Source organism: Balearica regulorum, chromosome 7 (assembly GCF_011004875.1).
Source record: "Balearica regulorum gibbericeps isolate bBalReg1 chromosome 7, bBalReg1.pri, whole genome shotgun sequence".
Classification (NCBI taxonomy): Eukaryota; Metazoa; Chordata; class Aves; order Gruiformes; family Gruidae; genus Balearica; species Balearica regulorum.
In genome coordinates, this window is record NC_046190.1 from 36,961,251 (window position 1) to 36,986,169 (window position 24,919).

Here is a 24,919-nt window from a genome sequence, read left to right on the forward strand (position 1 = left end):
TCCCACCCGTCTCTCCTTTCTTTCTCTGCTCCCGTCCCCTCTGTTGTCCTTGCATATCTCCAGCAGCAATATCACACTGCCGCTATTACGGTCGGGATGGATATTCGAACAGCCTTAGATCAATATTTGTGCAAAGGGAAAGCTCGTGCATCACAGGGCTACAAATTAACCTCTCGTCCCATATTCACACTGGCACACAGGACCCGCAGGAGCGGCGCATTCCCCTGGGGAAAAGTGGGACATACGTTTCATAACGCGGAAGGGAAAAAAAAAAAAAAAAGAGGAATAATAGATCCAACCCCAGCTCATGCACCTTTTTACATTTCTCCCTCAGGTTAGTGGGGGGAATGTGGAAATAGCTTTTCTTAATTAGCATCCTAACCTTTTCTAAACAGGTTCAAGGGTGTCTTGGCAGGCTTGGGAAGTGGTGTGAAAGCAGCACTGAATAACAGCAGCAGAATTAGCCAGGTGTAAAAGGATCTTGCGTTTTTTTTTTTCTGGGGAGATGATTAGGTACCAGTAATGAGAAATATGAAGAACTTCCAAGGTTGCAGATACCTGTTTTTCCCTTATTAAAACGAAACATTACCTCGAAATTGCATGCTTGGGGGTGGAAAATATTTCTTGCAGCAGAAAATCATTGATCTGTAAGTCACAGCTAAGTCAGTATGGTTTTTGCCATACTTAAAGTTTTCGAACTTGAACCTGGCCCATTGGCAGCTACCAGGCACGTCCACATTGCCTATGGCAAGGAAGTTCATGACCAAGCCAGTCCCTGCTCCTCACAGCTGGGCTTCCTTGTGGGTCGCTCCAGCCAGAGGAGGAGGCAGCACACGGGCAGTGTGGACGTTCGGGGGGTTCAGGGGTTGAACGCAGTGTCTAGCTGAAGCTAATGCAGATGTATCTTCTGGTATCAGGCTGGATGGAGACGCATCTGCCCACCCACAGCAACGTGTGCCAAACACGCCATAGACAGCTCACTACCTTTTCCTTCCCCCACAGACACGTCTATCAAAACTTAGACGCACAAACACAACAGACCAGCTTTGCCTGGTCTATCCAGCCCACGCTCTGCGTGATCCTAGCTGGTACCACCAAGCAGCACGGTCCACAAAGCCTGAAGCATATTTGCAAAACACTCTCATCTTGCCTCCCTTTCTGAATCACCCTTCCTGCGGGCCACCGTTGCGCAAGGTTTGCTGTCCCACTGCTAGACAGCTTTCAGAAGACCGTGGTGATTTCCCACATTGGCTTTTCCACCCAGCCTTGCTCCGACAACCTTCTGAGAGGAGCTGGAGGTTTCCCTCGCAGCTCCTGCCGAGCCGGCGGCGCTTTCTACGCCGTCACAAGTCTTCCAACTTTTGCCCTAGTTGGACGCAGCCAACGTCTGGATCCGTGCAATTACCCTTCCTTTTCCAGCCTTGCAGCACAACGGTGGGACAGCACGGGCAGGCTTGTATTACGGCTGCTCACCACGTGGAAACGGAGGAATTGCCAAATTCACCCCAGGAGGAAAATGAGCAAAGACATTTATACAAGTAGTAGGGGGTTTGGCTCCTTTAGTCTGCAAGGCTAGACACCCGATGACGCTCGCTCCTGCTTTTTCCTCGCATTATTTGCCATATTTAGCCTCCTTTCATTCTGCCTTGCCATCACACTGAGCAAAGAGGGAATGGCACTTGCCCAGCAAGGGAATGGATGAAATGAATTTGCTCACTCAATAACCAACTGTGTTTTTTCCTCCTGCTCAGCCTCCATCTGGATCCTGTTTCTGGTTCTCAGAAGAGATATTCTCCTTTTCTCCACCTCTCTCCCAAATCCAAGGAAACTATTTTGTTTGGGTGGGAAACAAAATTTAAAAAAAAAAAATATATTTTTGAATGTCTGAGGAATTTGTAGGCAGAAAGGTACCCAATTAATCTACATTAAAGTAAAATTAACCTAATATTAAAACAATAGGAGGATGACAAGGGAGAGATCAGCCTCTAATGTCCTCATTAGCCAGTGCTGCTCTTTGCGAGCTTTCCATCATGTGAAGGTAGCTGTCTGGTTGCACTTCATTAGCACTGGGGTTAATTACAGTTAAGGAGGCAGGGAGATGGGCTGTCCCCCTACCCTTGCCGCCGTTCTCCTGCCTGCTTCGCCCATCGCTCCTGGATGGAAGTTGACGTTCCCCTTGACTCCTGTCGCTCCTCTATTTGTAATGGCAAGACAGGTAGAACAGGACCCATTTTTCAAAACAATAGGTGCGAGCAGCGTCTCCCCCGGAGCCCGGGGTAATTTGGGCAGTGCTCAGACACAGCGGGACCACCGCACTGCTGGCACCGTAGATGGAGCTGCACGGATGAAATCTTCCCCGCGTCCCTCACAAGCTCTTCGCGCTCCCCTACGACTCTTTCTGTCATCCTTTTCTCCTTGGCTTTCACAAGGTTTTTGCCCCCTCTCCATCCTGCATTGCTTTTTCTCCCCCAGCCCCTCTGCTTGCTGGCAGCTGCTCACAGCTCCCCGAGTTACCACTCTGATTTTTCTCCTCTTCTCCATCTGCTAGCCCTGGCTGATTATTTTTATTGTAAAGCTTTGAGTTGGTTTTAATTTTTTTTGACCCCCACTGATGTCAGGTCAGATTGTCTGTCAGCACATCAGGTTGCCAGCAGATGAAGGACGACTCGCAGGGAAGACAACAAGGGGAAAATAATAATAATAATAATCAAAATTAAAAAATCCCCTAAAGAGATGAGACCGTTTCCCAGAGAGGATGCAGAATTGCTCAAGGGTCTTCCTCCAAAAATGTTGCTGGCCCTGAAGGTAGCAGGATGCGGACATGTGGCAACAGAGATAGGAACAATTTCAGTGGGAGCGGGGCATTATCTACAGAGGGGCAGGGTACATCTGCCTGAACACATGAATTATGCACAAAACCAGGCGCACGGACGGCTCGGAGGTGAAGACGGAAACAGCTTTGACGTGTCCTTCTGAAAGGGCCCTCCAGCATCGACATGCTCCTCCTGGGGACCACGCGGGGCAGAGCTGGGGTGGGAAGGACGCACACAGACCTCGACGGGACCGCAAGATGCTGGCAGGTTGCGCGCGGGCAACTCTACACCCATCCATTTTTTCACCCCTTCCTCAAGCATCCCCACCGGCCCTCGGCTGGAGATAGATCCCTGGATGAGGTACGCTTTTGATCTGTTTCGCTCCTGACTCGACGCACCCCCTCGTAAGGGAGACACGGGAGAGGCAGCCTCCCCGGGCGCCAGGCGAGGGCACAGCGCTGGGGGCACCGCTGCCTGCCCCGGAGAAGGCACAGTCCTGCCTGCAAACCCAAAGTGAGAGCGGATGGAGCCCGGGCAGTGCCAGGGAAGGAGATCTGCTCAGGGGGAACCGGCCAAAGAGGGGGAGTACGTGAACCGGGGTCTCTCACCGCCCGGCTGTGTGTCAGGGGATTGGAAAGCGCTGTACTGTGAAGCGGCAGGATAGCTATTAACTGAAAGCCACACAGGGAAACTGCAAATAAAATCTATTTCTATTGAACCTCTAAAAGTCCTCACGGATCGTTTAGGAGCGGGGGGATGAGCTCCAACGCGAGCCGTCAGCAGGGAAGCGGCCGTGGGCCCGTGCCCCTCTGAAGAGCATCCCTCTTCTCCACGCACAGCGCCCATAACCCCAAGCGTTGCAGGAATCCCCGTGCCGTGGGGCTGAATCGCACTGCAGTTGGCTGTCCCGCCTGCGAGCGCGGCTGGGAATCCTTGCGACCTCACGTCATTCTTCCTTGAGATGGAAAAGACTCTGCAAATTCACTAGGAACAAGCAGACACACGGCTGGTAAAGCCAGGAGAGGTTACTACGGCTAGCAGGGGTCTTTGGACCCACAGGCTACATTTTTTTTGCTCTCTGAAAAAATGAGATCCAATCTAAAATGGTTTCCAGATCCAAACACCTCACACACCTGCTCCGCCAGTCATTTTTCTGCAAATTCACTCCATGACTGCACTTCAGTCCCTCTCTCACAACCAGCCCTCCTTTACGGCATGCCGGCACTGCCATAAGCCACGAAGCGGGGACGCAGGCACCGGAGCCACGGCCAGCGGTGGCCCAGCATCCTAAAAAGAGCAGCTGGAGGGCGGGGAGAAGGCGGCTTTGCGATTAAATCGCAGCAGAAGCTGGAAGGCGAGCCCCGGGCCGGGGAAGGACGGCGCTGCACGGGGCCGGTTTCGCCGGCTCTCAGCCCCTACGCTTGGCTCGCAGGAGGGTTGGGGTGCTTCGGCAGCACCCCCTGCCCGACCCAACAGTACGTGGGTGATAAAGATTTGCTTTCAGCTCCTTCCCAAGCCTGCATGCGTATCCTGGTGTCCCCGGCATCGCCGCGGGTACCGCCCTGCGCTGCTCTGCCGCGGCATCCCTCCCTCCCACGTGCTCTCCCCTCCTCCTCCCCTCGTCCCTTTTAATTAACAACTTTTTCTTTGTTCCCCTTTAATTAAGCGGGGTGGGGGCAGGAGGAAAGGCTGCTGTCAGCCCGATGAGTTATTATCGCCACGCACAAGATCAAAGGCTGGGAGCTCTCGTCTCGTCCTTAATTTGGGCAGCGTCTTTGGGTGAAAGACTCTTTTCTTTGCGGTTTTTTTCCACGGACGGCGGTTGGGATGCCGAGGCGGACGCTGGGGTTGGAAGGGGAGGGCTGGAGCTCAGGAGGGCGAGATGGGAGCAGGGCTTCGGCTCTTCTCCTTTCAAGATGGAACTTGAAGAGGAATTTGGGTGGCACCTGGACTCCGCGTGTGGGCATCTCGGGCAGGTCTGCTAACGCCCGGGTGTCAAATCCGACAGTCCGGATACTCGCCCCGAGGAGGGGGAGACGACCAAATTTATGCGGACGGGGCGTGCAGCTCTGCCAGACCTTTCACGTAGCGAGCACCTAAACTATGGGAAATAGAGGCAAATGTGGGAAAATGAACCATGCGGGGATTTAAGAAAGAGGTACGAGCAAAGGGCCATGCTATAATGTCATTTTTTTACATGCATGTTTTTCAAGCACGTGTGGGATCCTCTAATGAAAAGCGTGGGGTGGTTTTGGGTTTGGTTTTTTTTTTTTTGGAGGTGCCAACATTTCAGAGATATTTGGCCTTCATTTAATTTTTTTATTGTGACCTAGCATAAAAAGACGGGACATTCCCTCGCCCTGAGCTCAGCAAGGCGCTGCACCTCGCACTAGGTATTTGCACCTTCGGGCTGGAGAAATCGAGTCCGTTTGGGTCCACAGGAGCGTAACAGGGTGATGCTCTTAATTTTATTGAGGTTTGCCGTCTAAAAATGCTTTAGAGCCTCTCTGTCTCACATGCCATCCTGTATTTTCTGTCCTTATCTGTGCCCACTTATCTGTGGCATGTCCCAAATATTCTGCATACCATTTTAATAACTTTTTGGTGGGGTTTGGGGTTTGGTTTTTTTTTTTTTTTGTAAACTAGGTCAGAATTGCACGATGGAAGAGAGCGCCCCAACGCTCTACCCCATACAGTATTGCCTTGAAACAAGGAAAGTCAGAGTATTACCAAAATGGGCCTATCTACTATGAAAACACACCTCCCGGCCAGCTCGTATCAAATAGTACCTAAAATTAAGGAAAACGAACAAACCCATAATCTAAGATTAAGGTCTGTGTGATGATGCTGGAGTGTTGCCTTATAACTGGGTATCAGAAGGCGGAGGGCTGTTAATTAACTTTCTATTGACGAAACAAAGCGCATGGAGAGGAACCTTGCTAATCTGTTTTGTGCTAATCAGCACACATTATTAATTTGCTGGGGGAAGGAGGAAAAAAAAAAAAAGTCATCCTCTTCCCACTTAAACGCAAGTTTAATAGGGCTGGAGTGCCGTTTCGCATTACCCGGGCTTCATTCTTTTGATGACATATGTTGCAGTGCATTTCCTAGTGCATTATGAAGCTTTGGCATAAATAATTTAAGCTAAACTCCAGTTGTTAAAATAAACGAGCAAAGTATCTTCGGTGATTAATTACCCTTCCTTCCTCCTCCCTCCCCTCCCTTTTAAAAGTGCAAGCACATGTGCCACAACCCAGCAAAATGTTCCAGTCTCCTCCTACGACCGAGGGCATCCCAAAATGTTTCACCCGGCACGGAGGGGATCGGGATGCTCGCATTTGCTGCCAGCGCCTGCTCAGCCCCGGCGCAGCCGGGAGGTGTCAGCGACCAAATCCTGCTCACGCAGAGTCGATGGAAAATAAAAATAAATAAAGCTTTGGCGGATTTAGTGCTCGATGAATTCCCATTTAACCAGCGGCTTTACGGGACTCAAGTTTTCAATGGGCCGAGGTTCAGATTCTGACTTGCCAGCTTAGAAAGCGCGAATCGTCAGTAATAACCGTGCTCCTTGGGTATTTCTGGAAGGACGGCGCTCACACGGCACCGACCTGTTGCTCACCGTGCCCACAGCACGCCCGAGCCCGGGGTGCACCCAGCACCCGCAGCGGGGTCCCGCCTGGCCCTGACCGGCTTTTTTTCCTCCTGCCATCTCGCAGCGATTTGGGCAGTGACACATTTCCTCTAAGGAAAGGAAATTTCCTTGGAAGTTTGCTTTCTTGCTCCCCTCCTCCCACTCAAGAGGGGGCTTCCTTCGACCCCTGCCAGCAAGCTCCCGCTCGCCCGAATCGCAGCCCCGGGGCGGCACCGACCCCAAGTACCCCTTTGCGAGGGGAAAGCGAGACGAGGGGCTGCCCTTCTCCCCCCACCGAGGGATGCTTGCGGTACCCAAGGACTCACGCCAGGAAGAACCATTGCCTTGCTTTCCCCATGTCTTCCCTCTCCCTTCTCTACTATTTATTTAGCTAATTCATTATATATATTTTTTTTTTCCTGCATCTCTTTTTCCCCCCCCTCACACCGACTCGCTCTGCCCGAGGAGTATGTTGGCCCCTGCCTCCAGGTGCCCACCCGAAGTCAGAGGTCTCTGTAGCAACACCATAACCCGTCACTGCAGAAAGACGGGATGCCGTGGGGACCAGGGGCTGGCTGGGGATGGAAGGACAGACATCTAAGTGAGAGAAAAACTAACTTCTCAATTAAAAAGAAAATGCAAATTAAATAAAGAAAGGGGGGGGGGGAGAAAAATTAGGGAACCCCCTGAGCAATACTGGAGAGTGAGTTCCAAGCATCACTACATCGACCTTTCTTGCAGGATCAGCAGCTCTTTAAGAGAAAAATCAAGCTGCCACACACACTGTTGGGTTTTGGCGGTGGTTTTTTTCTTTCTCTCACAGATGCTCTTCACCTTCCTAATGACAGCCCTACAGAGCAGCGATGGGTCCACGGCAAAGCAAGAGAAGATGGGACTACTGACCCAGGAAGAGGAGACGGGGCACTGGGGAAAGGCGCGCCGAGGCAGTCGCAGCGCCCGAGCGCAGGCTGGGCAGAGGAGCCGTGGAAATTCCCATCGGGCGAAGGCAAACGTGATGGATGGCACTCCCATCCCTGCAGCTCGCCTCCAACCGTCTCCCTCCACTTATTTCTCTCTCCCCTTCCTTAGTTTTCTTTTTTTTTTTAAAGGAGGGTGTTTTAACTATTCTATTGGTGGCTAAAACTATCCTCCCCCTTTCTGGGTACCAAAACCTGCTCCAGGAGGCGGCCAGAGGGACCCCGTCTAAAATCAAGGTGAGGCGAAGCACTGCACGTCTCCATGCTGAGGCTCACCCTTTGCCTCCACAGAGGAGGATCTCCCAAAATCCAGCGCGGAGATGCCCCTAAGCCCAACCCGTAACACAGGGTGAGGGGCTCCGGGGGGGATCCTGCCGCATCTCCCAGCTCCCACAAGGTGGCAGGTCTCCATAATTGTTTTATACGCTGCGATCCCGATCGCACAAGCCCACCCACAGCAGCCGTGGGCTTGCCGGCTCTGCCGAGAGGGGAGCCGAGCCCCGGCGAGTCGTTTTCCAAAAACGAGATGGGTCTTTTGTGCACAAAAACCACAAGCTTTTGCAAAATTAATTTGTCTGTACAAAGGAGGAAGAAAAAGCAGCGCAAAAAAAAAACCAAAACCAACAAACTAGGACAAGGCACGGCCATATAATGGCTCCTTGTGCGTCCTGGGTGATTGCAGGGCTCAGAGCAGACACGTGGCGAAGCAGGAGGATGTCGGAGAGGTAGAAACCCGGGAGGGAGCAGAGAGGTAGTTCAACAGGGTTCAGAAGGTGGAGAGGAGATTTAGAGATTACGCCAGATCAAAAGGATAATTATTTTTGTTACATTTCCCTATCTGCATCACTCTACCGGTTATGCGAGAATCCGCGCGGCTGTGCTGATTTTCTAGTTTGCGAGCGTGCCTGGTGTAAAGAACAGCCTTCCAAAGCCTCGGCAATAAACGCCAGTCTTTCATCAGACCCGCTCGCTGACTGTGTATTCAGCAGGAGAGGCAAACCCGCCGAGACCCGGGGATTTAGTTTGCCAGACCTGGAGATTTAGTCTGCAAATGTTTCCCCTGACGCCACGTGCTCGCTGCCTCCCGAGGTCTCGAGGAGTATTGGCCCCCACCAAAAAAAACCCCAAACTAATGAAGCAGTTCTCTGGCCAGAGCTCGGCGTCCTGATTTGGCACTCTTGCTACCAATTCCCACCAGGACTCAACTGGTTGGCTCCCCCCCCACCCTGAAGCGCGTTAGGAAAAACCACTCATCCTATACAAAGCGTCTCCAGCCGGCAAAGAAACGAGCCCCAGCACGAGCTAACGCCCTCACTCGCGGCCACCAAATCCCCGGCCACAAACGAGAACGAGGAGCGGAGGCAGGATTTGCCTCCCTGCTCCTCCTGAAAGCCTGCGGTAGATGGCCCGGCTCGGTTTCTGGTCGCCCTTCCCTCCCGGGAGGCTGCTTCCGAAGCAGCTGCTGCAAAATCCTGCCCCTCGCAGCCCTTTCATGCCGGGCAAGCAGCAGCTCGCCCGGGAGCGGCGGTCTCTACCTAAAGCAGAGCCGAAGGAGGGGGTGGAAGGATTGGGATGGATGGATGGGGGCGAGGGGGAGATGGGCACCCACGGTGTCGCCAGCTCCAGTCCCAATTCCTCCACCTGCGGCACTTGCGCGGAGCCACCTGCGCCCAGGGGAGCCCACAACTGGAAGCGTTTATGCGTGAGCACGTCCCCCCCGAAAGAGGGAGGGGGGAAGCTGCGTGTGCAAAGCAGCAGCCTCCTGAGCATCGAGCAAAACGTTTCCCCGCTCTCCGCGTCCCCAGAGTAGTTTCCCTGCCCGGAGAGCGGCAGGGAGGAGATCCTGCTGAGGCAATCCATCGCCCGCTCGCTCCAGTGGTCCCAAACCTGGCGACAGCTCAAAAGCTGTCCGGGCGGCGGGGACGAGGGCACCCCTCTTCCAGGGTTGCCAACGGGAGAGCTCTGCAGGCGGCGGGCGAGCATCCAGCCCCGCAGGTCCGAGCCTTTCCCAGGGACTCCTGTCTCCCCGCTAACTGGGGAGGGAGCGGCATCCCAGCACCGCTCGCTGGTGGCAAGCAAGCTGGCAAGAGCGCGCTGCCTCGCCATCAACACCGGGCACCTCGCAGTGCCGTCGACAGGCAAGAAACCCCCTCCAGGAAGGTCATTTCCCAACAGCGAGCCGCAGACCTTCCCACCTGCGGGGCCGGTAGGCATCGGGGTGCCTCGACAGGCATCGGGGGGTACCTTGACAGGCATCGGGGTGCCTCGGAGGACCTTGGCCAGAGCTCCCGCCTCCTCAGCACCTGCACGCCGTGGGTGAACCTGGTGCTCAGTAGGGATGAGCATCAAGGCGCAGGCGTGCAGAAGCTCTCCCGCTCCGCCATTAACCACCGGTCCTGCTGCTGGCTCCACGTCAGTGCTGCGAAGCCGGTCCCAAGGAACCCGTGGCCACGAAGACCCTTCCCCGGGGAAAGGGACCTCCCCGGGAAAAAGAGGATGCACATGGACGTGCTCACCGCTCGGACAAAGCTCTGTCTCGCCGAGGCCGACCACACGACCGTAGGCCTCAACGGTTCCCCCGACAGCTTTTGGGGCTCCCCATCCCTCTCCCGCCACCGCCGGAGCCAGCTGTCTGCTCTCAACTCCGTATCAATACCGTGCTTAATTTACAGGGCAATAAAAGTTAATTAATGCCGTAGTTACAAAGCCATTACAATATAATTATTGTTTAATTGGATTATAAGTTATGCAATTTCCGACAAACTGCTTATTGCTTATGTAATAAAACAGAAGATATTTACAAAGTGATTAATTGCCGCAGCGCTGAGCAGCCGGCGCGGCGTAGAGACGGGGACGAGAGCCCCGAGCCCGCACCTCCGCCAGCGCCGGGCAGGGACAGCGGGCACCAGCTCTGCTCGCTCCTCTCACCCCAGCGCTGGGACATGTCCCAGTCCCTGGGAAGACAACAGAGAAAAAAAAAAAAAAGAAAGAAAAAACCCAAACAAACCCCCACTGGCTTCAGCTGTGCATATCTGTCTTGACCTCAGAAAGCTTTTTTTTTTTTTTTTTTTTTTGCCCCAAATCCCTAATTTCCCGATTGCATTTCCTTGGCCTTTGCTGACCGTAGAGGAGCATCACCTCTGGCTGCAGCCCACAACGCAGCTACCCGAATCTGCTTGCACGGAGAAACGCCAGCAGGCCGCTAAATAAAGCCGTTGCTTTCAGAGAGGCTACTTTGCTCTCACTTCCAGCAACCAAACCGGGAGGTAAAAAGCAGCAGTCGGAGGAGTTCTCCGATTCTCCGTGTCTGCCCCTCGGCTTCCCTCTCCCACTTTCCCCTTCCCTGCGAGAGGGGAATACATGGAAACGGCTCCCAAGCAGCAGAATATCAAGCCAGGAGGCCGCTCACCCAGCCGCCCTTTCGCGTTGGATGAGCCTCATCGGCCGTCACGCGTGCGCCTTGCCTCGTCTCCCCCGCAGCCAAGCGAGCTTTGGGAATGAAAAGGGCAGCCGCCGCAGACGAGCACCCGGGGCTACGGGTGACTTTAGCGCAGAGCGGTATCGGGAAAAGGTTTAATTCGCTCTTTGATAAGGCTGCTGGGTTTTGGTGTGTTCCGCGCGGTGGAGTCGGACCCACCGGGCATGCTTGAAAGCCAAAAGGGACCAAGCATATGAATCTCCATCGGTCCGAAACGGGCCAAATTCTGCCCCAGAGGGCTCGGTGCACCCTGCTTGTGAGCATCAAGCACCCGGCTGAGCTAGGGAGCAGCCTGCTCCCGGCCAGGAAGGTCCTGGGACAGGCAGGACCCCTGTGCAGGCAGCTGACGGCGGTGGCTTTAGTGCTCTTGAGAACAGCGAATTAAAAAGAAAAAAGAAAAATACATTGAGGTTTTTATGATTAATATTGCTGCTGGGATAATTACTGTTATTACTACTATTATTACTGTTTGGATAGGAGCTTGTCATGGTTCATTTGGGGAGGAAAAAGTCACAGCCTGCTCATGGGAAAAAGGGCGAAACGTGCTAAAGGCCATTCCTTGTATGACTCAGGGCCAAATAACCCTCTTTTTTTCCTGCAATGAAAGATTATTAGACGCCTAGTAGGCGGCCAGAGCCTTTTTGATCCCCTCCCCGAAATCCCCTGCTTCACGTACAGCCCATCTGACCCAGGGGAGCAGGGCCCCCCCCCCTCCTGCTCCCAAGGCTCCTACGGTAAAGGGAACTGCCATAAAAATGCAACGGAGTACTTTTCCAGCCGAAAATGCAGCTGCTTTGAATTCCCAGCAATTAAAAGTTTGACCGGGGAGGGGGGGGGGAACCATTTGAATTTCTCTCACGCTCGCTTTGTTTACTTTCTAAGTTCTTTTTAACATTTTTAGGATGCTGCATTGTTATCTAAACAAGCTGCCTCTCTGAATCCGACTTCTTATTTTATGGGAAATTTTCAGCTTTCTGCTCCTAAGTTTTAAAAGAAAAAAAAAAACAAAAAACCCCAACCTACAACACAATAAATAAATCAACCTCCAACCTGGAAAGGGTTTGAATTTTCAATGCAACACAAGTTCCCGCTCCTGATCCAGCTGCGTGTGTCGGAGCGGATGAAGCCCTCAAAACCCGAGCTCTTCCCAGCTGCTTTCCTGTGGCGGCTCCTCCACCGCTTGAATTCTCTCTTTGTGACATTTCCAGCGCTTAAAGAGCAGCGGGGGGATTTGGTGGGTAGCTTTTTGTGAATGGTATTTAAAGCTTCTTTTCATAACCCTGACCCGGTTTACCCTTTAACGTAACAAATCAATCTGCCCTTAAATTGTTTAGCTTCTAGTCAAACACGGGGAGTCTTATTGATGTAAATATTATGTTTGCTCGCTTTATAAGCCGGCACGCTCCGCGGCTGCCTTCGCTTCTCTATAGGATTGCTATAGGATCACCACGCAAAGCGGGAGAGGGATGGAAACGTCCACCTCCCGCCCCCCCGGCGAGATGGGACCTCCGCAGGGTGACATCCCAGCGCTGAGCAGAGCTGGGCAAGGCGCACAGCACGGACCGGTTTCGGCTAACCTCAGCCAAAAGAAGGGCTGGCGTTCGGGTGGTAACATCTCCTGTGCCACCGGCTCCCCTTGCATCCAACCCAAACCGTTCCGTCGGTGATTCTATGATTTGGCTGCTCAGAGCCTCTGGCTGCCCAGGTGAGGTTAAGGAGAGCTCTGCTACTGAAAACAGCTTTTTTTTCTTTTTTTTTCCCCCCCTCCACGGGGCCAGACTATCCCGTTCGGGCATGACCACACGAATAAAAACTTTCTCTCCCACTTTTTTAGCTCCGCTTTACGGGCCAGCCACCAAACCCGAGCTCCGAGAGCAGAGGCATTCCTATTATCCAAGAACATCTAACAATATTTAATCCCACTAAGCTCCTGAACACGCCGATACCTTCTAGCAATAAGAGCTGCGGCTTAATTAACAGAGGTTAATTAATAAGCTGGGGAGCGGGAGGAGGAGGAGGGAGGGGCAGTTTTGCAGGAGAACCTGGTTACCTCTCCTACACTTCAGCAACCACCCGACGCGCTGCTGCGGCTATTTTCGGGCCGGTTTGTGAACAAATCGTGCTGTGCCCCCGGCTCTCAGCCCATCTCCTCGCAGAGCCCAAAATAAAGGACGGGGAGGGGTGAGGGGGGTGTGGACGCACGGCCGCCCAAAACCCGATCCCAGGCGCGTGTTCCCTGCTGTCCCCTGGGAATCCACGGGACGTTGGAATAGGAAGCGGGCTAAAGAGGGGAAAGCAGCAAGGAGCCAAACCCAGAGCTATTACGGATGTTTTACGAGCCTTATCCTTACCATTTTGCGTCTGGAGAAAGGCAGCTGACGGGCCAAGCTCGGCACGCTGCCCCGCGCTCCCCCCCGCCTCTCTGGGAGAGGAAAGCTTCTCCCTTCCCCGCCGGCCAGGCTGGAGGAAGCCACAAGCCAGCCCCAGCAGCACCCTTATCCACCCCCCCCACCACCACCCCCGGGATGCCCGAACCCATCCCTGGGACGTCCCCGTCATCCGGGGTCACCCATCACCTGGGCTGGATCAACAGCGGCTGCGTGCGGGGAGTTAATTCCGCTGGCCGGGCAAACAGAACTGATTGTCCCAATTCTGTTTGCTTTAATAAGATAATGAAAAGCTGGGCGCGTGCCAGGGAACAAAGAAAAACGCCACGTTGCCACCCTGCCAAAGCACTCATCTCTCTGACTTTGCAGAGGGCGTCCTTTGAGCACGGCAGTGCCCTCCCCTGGGACCGAATCCTGCCGTCCTGACGGAGGCAGGCACCTACAAACCCCGTGCTGCAAAGCCCAGGTCTGCAACGACCGCGTTCCGGGCGGCTTGCCGGGGAACAAGCAGCTGGCTGGCACGGGCTCAGGCTCAAACACCAACTTAGCATCGCCAGCCCAAGCAGAAAGTATGTTCCAAGCTCAGAATATCTCATTGCATCACTCGGATGCAACGTATTTCCTATTGAAAGGAGAGCAAGAAGAAGCCTGAAGAGCAACGTAGAGCAAGAAGAGGACAGCATCACCATCACCTAGAATCTTGATAGCATTTACTCCCAGACGTGAGTCCCTGCCCCAAAGCCATTACTATCCCAGCTAAGGCGAGAAGCGGACGAAAGGAAACGTTGCGGATCAGGGAAAACGGCAGAAGTAGGTGGTGGGAGAAGGGGACAGGGTGAGCAGTCAAGAGCAGCGTGGTCTACGCGTCGTAGCAGGCATTGTAGCCAGTCCTGTCCTAAAGTTCTCACTCTCCCATTTCCTTCCTCCAGAGACTTTTTAAAGTAAGAAAAAAAAGAAGAAAAAAAGGGGGGGGGGGGAAGCAGACAAATCACCTTCCCCCCCCCCCCCCCCAAATAATTGTTGGGGTTTTTTTGGCGGAGCAGATAAGGAATACTGCAGCGTTTGTCATCATTAGGTTAGAGAGACTGCCAAGACGTAATAGCATTAGAGCTGCAGGCATTGTGGGTAATAGCATGCAAATTGCTCCAAAGGCGCTGGAAAGGAAGGCCGCTGCCTGAGCAATGTGAAAAGGACACTGCCGAGCACTCCCCGCAACGCAATTTTCCTTCCCTGCTTTTTGCGATACCACTTCGTACAAGTTAGCAGACAAAGCGCCCGAGTCCAGCGACCCGCCCCGGGCTGTAGTCCCAGACGAGTTGTGACATCCTTTGGTAGGCACAAGCATCATCGGTGACGTCGGCAAAGCTCCGGGGACAGCTCTGCCATCGCTCGCTCCTCCGAGTACGCCCGTTGGTGCGCCTCTCCAGACCCCCGCGATGCTGCAGAGCGCTTGGGAGGACGACCCAAGCGTGAAAGGCAAAGCCACGGGTAGCAGAGGCTCGCTTCGTTAGCGGCCACGCCGGCAAACGAGGGGCGGAAAGCAAAAGCCGGGTGCAGCCAAGGGCGCGTCGCTCACCCACAGCCAGAACGGCACGTCTGACGTCAGGCTCGGCCAGCGCAGCTCAGAAACTGCCTGAGCCTCGGTCTCTCACTTTACCAGCCACCTATTTGTCTGACTGCGAAGAGAAGCGGGCTCGCAGTCTCTCCGCTCATACCCTTGATCCAAGGGGAAAAATCCCCTCTCCTAATGTGACTGCTGTCCGGGCACCTGAGGGACGCAAGAGTCAAGTTCAAGGGTCTCCTCATCAGGGACAGCAGCAACAGCTAACTTCTTCCTCTGGTTTGGGTTGGGTTTTTTTGTGCTCCATGCAATTAAGTACAGCTTCCTAATTGGAGCGTCGTGAACTATTTATAGCTTTATAATGACCGCTTGCTACAGTAGCGCTTAGATATTAAACCGGAAAAAAAAAAAGTTCATTGGGCTAGATGGTGAGCAAACCGCACGGATGAGAGAAAGACTTCTCCAAAGACAGACCGGCAGGTTGGGTAAGGTGAGGCAGAGAGAGGCGGCAAGGAGCAAGAAGTGTTGTTATTCCCTTTGCTCCGGCCGAGGAGCAGCGTGATGAATCTGCACGCTCCCGGTTCACGATACGCTGAGATTAGAGCATTTATCCATCCAGTCCCGAGCCCGTGTTTTACGAGCAAGGCCAGGTTTTAGGGCTAAGAACGCAAGGGCAGAGTTCAGCTCTGGCTTCTGGGGAGCGGGCAGAAACACAAAGATGTTTTCATGGATTTTTCCAGTTCGTTCACTGGTTGACAAACACTTAGATACAAAAAAACCCATGTGTTTCAGGAACTCTTCCTTTTCTCCGTGCCCATACGCTATTTTGTAAGACAATTGATCAGAGTCTGAGCTGCAAGTCTAACTGCTTTTCTGTGTTTGAACACGTGAAAGACCATAATTAATATTTTTTTGTTGTTGTTGTTCAGGAGTGGAGACCACAGAGATCTTCAGGAACAGCATCTTTTCGATAGTACGACATGACTTTGTTCCAAAAAGACTTTTCGGTCGTACCATTGTGAACAAAAACCTCCCGCAAAAACCAAGGATGTGACAGCATTAGGAGAATCTTGGTTTGTTGCAGGGTTTTTTTTTTCCCCCCCTCCATCTCCTTCTGTCTGACAAACGTGCTCCGAGGGAGCCAAGCTACAATCGATCTTCATCTTTGTGACCCTGATTTCCTAATTCTTATCTACCTGAGCTTAACCGTGCACGAACAGCGGCTTCCCTAAAATTAAATAAAATCAACCAAAATCTGTGTTTTACCAGCAGATGCTGTGAATTTATGGTGGTGTTTGTCTTTTTTTTTTTTTTTTTTTTTTAAAAAAAAAGCTGTTAGAATCAAGAGGAGACTCCTTGACAGATGAAGAGAGGCTGGTCCTAACCAACTTGACAGCGCCATTTTAATAGGATCTCACTTGGAATCGTTAACAAGATGTCTAGAGCTCGCTTGGGCGATTGGTATGCCAGGACCAAAAACACTCATGGAGAGGGAAGACTCTTGTAGACATCGAGAGTCCTTTGTATGCTAACTTTTTTGATGGAAAATTGGACAAAAGGATGGAGACAAAGCGCTGTCTGATACTCCCCGCATCACGAGGAGAAATGTCTGGGTGCTCGGAGAGCGCGGGTGCCACGGGAGAGCCCACGGTCCCCTTGCATCTCTCCAGCATCAGGCAGGCATCGAGGTCTGCCGTACGGACGATTTAGAGGGAAGGAGATCAAGACTGACCTCTTCCCGTGCTTCGAGCAGAATAACACATAGCCCTTCTTCAGCAGCACGCAGACCGTTCTTCTCCCCCCTCCAGATTTTTTTCAGCCGCTCCGCCATCACGCGCTGGAGACCCTACATGGGGGGGGACACCCGCGTGGCCGGAGGGGTCTCGGCCAGAGATCACCTGCCTCCTTCCCTTACCGCTCCGTACTTCGGCCAAGGGCTTGTGCTTGCGGCTTCAAAGGCGTGCCTTTAAACTGCCTGCAACAGGAGACTCATTTCTCATGCTGAATGAGATAAAATTCCCACTGTTACCTCATTTACATCTCAATACTGGTAGGTTATAGATGGCTATTATTTATATATGTGTAAGACATCCATTTCGCATTCTGTGGGCTACAGTAAGAAGAAAAATACCCATCTTCTCGTTCACCTTTTCTGGATTGTTTCTTTTTTCTTTTTTTTTTCCCCCCTCCTCTTTTTTTTTATCCCTCGCTCAGGTTTGACTGTTGCTGAGAATTTGCAAATAAATAAAGGAGTCTACAGCCCCATAAAAGCTGATTGTTTCCCCCTCCTGCAAAGATTGTCTTTGTGAAGAAGATTAAAAATCCTTCCGTGCTGCAGAAGACAAAAGTATCCCTGGGCGAGAATAAGACATAAAAGAGGTTACTACATACATCTCTTGGCTGTGTGGACTGCTAATTCACACCGTTGTCATCCTTTCTTGTCCATCTTTACTCTTTCTTCCCATTATCATTAAAGGAAAAGTTACCCCTGCAGTTGCTGAAGGTAACTTTGGAAGCAACAGTTGCGACGTGAGCAAGAATATTTGCTTTCCCGGGCAGCAGCCGGGAGACGGGGCTCCGTGGGACCGCCGATAAAGGAAACATCTGCTCACAGCTGGGACGCGAGGCAGCGGGTGAGGACGCACGCTCTCGCCTCGTTGCCCGATTCGGTGGCAAAAGAGCTCACCCTCGAGCTCGAAGCCCTCGGTCGTTACTTGGGCACTGAGAAGAGGTGCAAAAGGCACGCCGCAGTAACGGGTCTCGCGGCCCAGGACGACGAGCCTGTAGCTATAGGCGTAATCCTACGGCAGCATCTCCAGCTGGCAGTGGCGGCAGGAATACAGCCAAACCAGCACCCCACGGCTCTGCTGAGGCCAAGCTCAGAACGGCTCTACAGAAAGCCCCGGAGAACACCGAGGAAGACTTGCTCTGGAATTTCAGGAGGTTCCTCCTGAATCCATACGTGAGCAGAGCCACCTCCTCCTCCCAACCCCTTTTATTATTACTGTATTAAATCAGACGCAAAAAGGGAGCCAAAGCGCTCCCAGACCCCATCGGCACTTTTACTGCTTCCTCATCCTCCCGACAGCCCGGGGACAGTCCCGCTAAGCCGGAGAGAAACCATCGGGTCCTCCTTACCAAGCAACACGCATCTTGGTTCAGACGAAGGCCGCACCGCAGGGCAAACTCCAACCGCCGGTGGGTTTCTCTTCCCCCCCCCCCCCGAAAGTGCTTTGTCAGTACTCATTAGAAGCACAGCAGGTTTGACTGGTACCTGCACTATCAAAGTGTCTGCATTTCTTCTTTGCTGACAAGCTACACTCAGTTTAAGAGATTCAAAAGACCTCCAGATTCAAAGCCTTGTAATGACTTTCCTCTTCCTTTCTTTCCTCCTTCCCTCTTTCTCTTTAGTGGCTTTCACTAAAGGGCGATTTATTTTTTTCCCCCTTGCATGTCTAGCAGAGTGTGGAAGAGATTCTGCTTTCTCATTTTCCCCTCTTCTTCAACCCCCTGCACCAGCTCCCTGTTGCAGGCAGACATCAGCAATTTATTTCTTCTTCCCTCAATAGCTGGGGGTACCACCAAGAACTGGCCGCCAGAGACGGGGACAGCTACTTAAATAGATTTCAATAGATGGGAGTTTGATGGACTTCATAAGGGGGAGAAAAAAGGAAAAAAAAAAAAAAATCGATCTTTTCAGGTACAATCAGATCTTCCCACGGGTAACTGCAGCCTCTTCCCTTTCAGAGCTGAGATGAAGAGCTGTTCTAGCCTGGCCCCTGGAAAAACTTTATTTCTCTCTTTCCAGCTAAGAGGAGTCGAGAGAGATGGACAATGTTTTGTTTAAAAAATGCCAAGCAAGGTAAAATACAGCCTCGGACAGCTCAGCAGCCAACCCCATTGTCTGACTCTAACACAATTTACCTATTTTTCTCAATGATGGGATTCCTTTATTAATTGCCAACTACAGATGCAATTTTTTTTTTTTTTTTTTGAGCATAACAGGGAAAGGAAGGAGAGGAGCTGGAGCTGCAGTCCTCCAGAGACCCTGAGTAAGGCTGGCTGATTGAAATCACTTGAATTTCCCCTATTATTAAATAGAAGAGTGCTCCTGGTTTGTCTCAGGGATGCGGGAAAGAGCTGCAAAGGAAACAGCAGCCCAGAGTGGAAGTGTCCGAGGAGGGACTCATGCCGAGACCTTTTCCGTCTCTCCTCTGCAACAACTTGCGACGGCGTTCGCATGAAAGTCCTTTTTGGTGAGCACCAAATCAGGTCGCGTTTAAGTTCGTTTGCGGTTGCCTGCTACTTGTGCGATACGCTGCACGGGCTTTAAAAATCGAGGGGACCCCAGCGATCGATGGAAGGGTCGCTTCCTTGAGCTGACTGCGCACTGAAGATGGCACCCGTGGGATGCCGAGCGTGCGGGAGATGAGATGTGGTAGCTCTTTATCCCCGTGGGGCAGGGGGGGCACAGAGATCAGCCAAGGCTGGGGGTCGCGGAGAGGTTTTCCGTATTTGAGGCGGGAGGGCAGCTGCTGATGGGGAGAGCGCACATGGAGGGATATGGGAGTGATGGGAAACCCCCCCCATGAGCATAAAGGAATTCATCACTTCTCACCTCTGCTCAGTTTTGAAACGCGGGTGGACTCCGAGCCATGTCTAAACATAGTTTTCATGTCCGGCATCCAAGAAAGACCTCAAGATCCCCAGAATTACCCTTATCCGAGTATGTCAATACCCTGTGCTGGGAACGAGAACTAGCCAGGAAACACGAGCTGTGTGAATTGTGAGATCTGGGGATTTCTCTTCCGAGACCTTTTAATTTAGTGTTTGATTCTTTCGAGAGGGAGAGGAAACGCGCACCAGCCTAAGAAACACAATCTGCAGGTTGTGAGCGTTCCCCCAGAAGATGAGGGATTTTGCATGTTTGCTCTGGCTGATTCTCTCTCTGGCCCCGTGCATATTTAATTAATCCCAGCTCTCCACCAGGCAGAGGTTTCGAACACGATCTCCCATAGCCTGGATGAACGCCCTATGAGTAAGCATTTTCTACCTGAAAAAGCTCTGTAAAACGTGTCCGGCCAGCTTCCTTCCCTTCTTAGCTAGGAGTCATCTTTTAACACCAGCCACAGACTGAAGCTTCAGCACAGACGGACAGACCTATTGAAGTCCTCTTGCTGGAGCCCTTTAGGTTTCCAAAGCCTTTCCCAAGCCATTCCTAAGCCCATCGGGCAATGCCAGGTTTTGTTCTATTTCTGGAAACTTTACCTTGGAAAAAATCAGTGTATCAAACCCGTCCTCTTAAATTCCACCTGCCAACAAAACCCAACCAAATAAAAATCTCGCAGCCCTTCTTCATCCCGATTGCTAAAAGCAGGCAAGCCCTCAGGGCGGTCAAGCCCCCGCCTCCATGCCAAATCTCTACTCAGCAGCCACCAAACCCGCAGCAATGCTGGGATATTATTTGGAAAAAGCAGAAAGAATATAAAGACTTTTCGGTGCACTGTGATTGCCAGGCAGCTTTAGGGATGTGCATTTTTTTTCCTTGCCAGCTATGTTGTGTTGTCAGAGTCCCACCCTTTGATTAAATTTGGTGAGCAGACACAGAAACCGAAGGCAACCAACCATACCTCTGCCGACCTCTTACTGCTTCTACTCTCCAGCACCCAAAAAGCTGGCATGCCTTTGCCTAAACTCTCGTCTTCAGCAAGGTCTACCCTTTTTACTTCTCTGCCACACACACAAACCCATCCTTTTAATCCACACCACCCTGGAGATGTCCCCTCCACTCCCCCAACCCAGATCGATCACAGAAACCCTTCCAGAGAATTCATCCAAGACTCGACTCACTCTAAAAACCAGCCTGTAGAGATCGTGCAAAACCTCACACGGGGCAGCCATGATCGTTAAAGCATCTAATTATGTACTTTCCCATTACTAAGCCTGATTTGATTTAAGCAGCTCCCTGGCTAGCGCTCTGGGACATAACACCACGCTCTGAATCATCCCTGTCCCATCTGCTCCGGTCTTTGCCCTTCCTCGCTCGCAGGTAGGATAACACCACGCGCCAAGCTAAATATTTAATAGGAGCGCTTAATGGCTTTGTTAAGTGAAGCTGGGGGCGGGGGGCAGCGCTTCCTTGGTTTAGGATGACAAAACTGGGTTTGTGCGCTGACGGGCAACGCGTACATCCCAGTCCTGCACTGGTTTTGTCCTCTTGAGGCGCGAATACCAACCAGGGTGTCAGGCTCCCACCCAGCCCTGAGTCTCCCTCCAACAAAAGTTTGCACCACAACAGCTTTAAAGAATGATTTTTTTTTTTTTTTTTTATGTGTGCGTGCGCTTTTCAGACAAAGGAATCAAGCCACCCTAAGAATCCTTCCAGAGAAAAAGCCTTCTTGGGATGATGCTACGTAGCACTCAACCAAATCAAGGCAGCTGAACAAACCTGGCCTCGGAGCGAGCGAGCGATCAGTGTTGGAGCCGAAGTTCGGTGGAGCCGTGCCAAAACTGCCCATTTTCACCTTGCTAGGATTTTCCCGACAGTTTGCAAATCCCGTTGACGGGAGATGAAAAACACCCACCAACATTTCAGGGCCAGATAGTAGTTTATGTTTATGAAAACTGCGATGTGTTTTCATGGAAACTAGTAAAAGGATAGCGAGCGAACCTGGAAAAACACAGCCCACCCTTTGGGGAAGAGTCTATTTTATGGACAGCTTTTGTTGCCACCGCTGATCTGCGGCTGATGGAGCATGCTCGGGAGATGGTACACGAGACCACCCTAAATATTGGCCCAACACAAGAGAGCAACTGTGGGATCCAGAGGCCACCGGCTGAAATTCAGCCTAGATTAGCGAGAAGCGGAAGAAGGGATACCTCGCATCACATGCCAGCTCGCTAGCAGAGGCAGTTCATTACTGAACCTTCGTTATGCAGAGAACGAAGCCGTGGGCATGCTCGCCATGCTGGGTGGATGAGCCCGAAGAACAACCGAGGTCCATCCAGTAAGCGAGATGAGGAGGACAAAAAATTACACATCAGCTTTGTGCCTTACAGCTACGTAATCGGCTTCAGCCTTTGCATTTTGCACCAAGTAGCAGGTAAAAACGGAGCAGCAGGTAGAGCTTCTCACGCGCTGGACCTCCCCTGCGGCACTTCCACCTCTGGCTGATCCTCCTCGCCAGGTCTCGCCAACAACTGCCTCTACACCCTGCGGCATGGCGTTGGTTTTTGCTGGATTAATCTTAGCCTGATCCCGCGAGAGCGAGGCCCACGGCACAGGCAGCGTAAATCCCGGTGGCTGTGGTGGCCCCAGGCCGGGAGTGACATCGGTTCCTAGAGAAGACTCATAAATTTCAAGTGAGTTTTCTTCCACTGAGTTTTTGCTTTGCTTACAGGGGATCTGTAATACTTCATCCGTCATGACTGCTCCCATGGACTCGCGTTCTGATGTCATAAATTTGCAATTATGGTGACATCACTGACAGACCAAGCAGAAAGAGAAAGGGCTCCAGGGCTAAGCCAAGGACCTTCTCTCTAACGAGCGGCAGTGATTTGGCCGACAGGACGCTTCACACCCAAATGCCCCCAGGAAGCACTTCAGAAGCAAGGAAGGATTCACGCTTTTCAGCCCGGATTTCTCCCTCGTATTTATTGCCGAAGTGAGACCCGGTCAAGGTGGTGGGGTTGGACACATTGCTTCCAAGAGCAGGTGTCTGTCTCCTAATTGCGGAGGTTTGCTTTGCTTTCTGGGTTTATTTTGCTCTGTTTCCAAGAACGTCCATTCCTCCACGTGACAGCTTCGCAGTTTTATGAGCAAAGAGAGATTTTGGAGGAAACGGGGGCTGCGTCTAGGCGAGACCTCGTTTGATGTTGCTGTGGTACTGCAGCTTAGCCTCTTGATAAAGCTGTAGGTACTCTTCCTTAATACATCCGCACAGAACAAAAGGGAAATAAATGCCCAAAGACTAAATTCTAGCACTGGTTGGGGGCAGATGGCGATAACCCTGTTATTTGAATTCACCTCTCCCAAGAGCATCCCTGAGTGCTTGTAGATCCTCCTCCTCATACGTACTTGCAAATGTTGATTTTTTTAATTTTTTTTTAATTTTTTTTTATTGCATCCATCAATCACTGCTCTCCCAGTTGCAGCAAGGTTGCTTTGGGGCTGGGTGAATATTTGTCGGCACCGTTGAGTGCCATCATCCGGAAGGACGGCAGGGTGGATTCGGAACTAGTTGAGGATCCGTCTAAGAACAGTCCTCCTTGTCACACATCCCCTGACCTTGAACAATCCCCCCCAGAAATCAGAAAACAACTCCACGAGAGAGCAGATCTCAGGATAGGAAAACTAAAAAGACTTTTACGCCGTGGCCCGTGATTTTCTGAGAGATAGCGGCTGCTCTCTTGTGCTGTTGGGCGGTAGGAAAGGGCAGCAAGAGGACATAACTCTGCTCTAACTTGCTACATCATCAGTTTTCATTAAAATATTCTTCTGCCACATCTTTGTAATTTTTCATTTTGGAGGCAAATTTATTAAAGTTGTACTTTGGCCTGATTAAATTAAATAATGTGGCATTAGCAAATAAAGTTTTTTTTTATCTCAGCACACCACAAAAAAAAAAAGGGGGGGGGGATTGCTGTAATACAAATAGCTATTTAATACTGTAACAGAAGGCGGGGGGGGGGGAATTCCATTCTTCACAGGCTCCCGACACCCGTTTGTTATCTTCCCTTGGCCCCACCACCACAAATCATGCCGGAGCCTTGAAGCAAAAATAGCCCAAATGTAAAGCAATATAATGTCATCTGTTTTCCGAGATATGTAATAATACATTTTGCACACAAACAAACCTTCCTAGCACACCAGCAGGGCCCTCCCTAAGCCTCCCTGTGCAGCTCTTAACTTCTCAGACTCATTTCAGGGCTATTTTCAGGCCAGAGATGGCTTTGAAAATGAGGCTGAAAAAGGGTTTTCAGCTTATTTTTGTTTCGATTTCTGCTAGGCAGCAAGAAAGGGCAGGCACAGCGTTCGGAAATTCAGGACTTGCCTTTGCTACCTCGCCTTTACAGCTCCGCTTTGCCTGCGGTGTTCCCTCTCAGTCGCTCCCAAATCCATCTTAGCTAGTTTTAGATGGGAAAATAGTGTGTTTGGCTGATTTCTTTCCCCTTAGCCCCGCTACAACATTTGGCTAATTTTAGCGCTATGAACACACTTTTTTAAGCCATATCGGGCAATCAGTGTCAAACACAGCTCTCTCCCTCCCTCCCACGAGCTTTAAAACGTGCTGTCCTAGTGGGATGATCCGATACAGCCAAAAAGAGAGGAGGGTTCTCGGAGACATCCAGGTCTTCTCCTCCCTTCCTCAGCACAGGGGGACAATGTACAGTTCCCCACCTCTCCCAGGATCAGGAGATCCTTCCCTACAGTCACCCCGCTCCTGGAACAATCAAAAAGGCGTTGCACCAGAAGGCGCTGCACCCTCCCTTCTCCGTTCAGCCATAAACGGGCGGAAAGCTGCTGAGCAAGAGGCGTCCGTCCTCCGGATGGGTTCGTTCCCCCGGGCGCGCACGCAGGCAGGAGCACGCACAGGGGATGTCCGCTAGACCAGCTAGCTGGAGATGTCCCCCTTCTGATGCCCGTCATCCTCCGTTCTTGTTTTTTGAGCCGCTTATTTCCTTCCCCGCAAGAGGCAAAGCCGAATTCCCGCACGGCGATGCTGCGGCGTTCCTGGGGAGGGGGGGAACGCAACCACCGAGGACCTGCATCCCTGGTGACCACGGGACCCAGAGCACGGGGACACCCCACTCCACAGCACGAGGGGGCTTGGTACCAAGCCTAAAAACACCTCACTGGCTTCGATAGCATAGCCCAAGTCTCACCTTCCCCGTTTCTAAAGGGAGGCAGACGCAGGGTTGAGGGAGCTACGATGCCTTGGGAAGCGTTAAACTCGGCTTTGAAAGGTAAGGCAGCTCCGCGTTCCTTATGCGTCTTAACCCAGCGCTAAGAGCTGAACACGCTTTTAAACAATACTAACGATCAATCATCGCCTGTTTGGAAGATTTCCAC

At 51.9% G+C, this 24,919-nt stretch overlaps 2 long non-coding RNA genes across 3 annotated transcripts in view; one reads left to right on the plus strand and one right to left on the minus strand.

Annotated features, from left to right (window-relative positions):
* Positions 1 to 24,919, minus strand: part of LOC142602651 (uncharacterized) — a 129,777-nt gene that overhangs the window by 37,080 nt on the left and 67,778 nt on the right. The window lies entirely within an intron of this gene.
* Positions 17,924 to 22,976, plus strand: LOC142602654 (uncharacterized). Its single transcript, XR_012836417.1, has 2 exons — positions 17,924 to 18,045; positions 21,198 to 22,976. It is a non-coding gene; the product is annotated as an uncharacterized LOC142602654 (long non-coding RNA).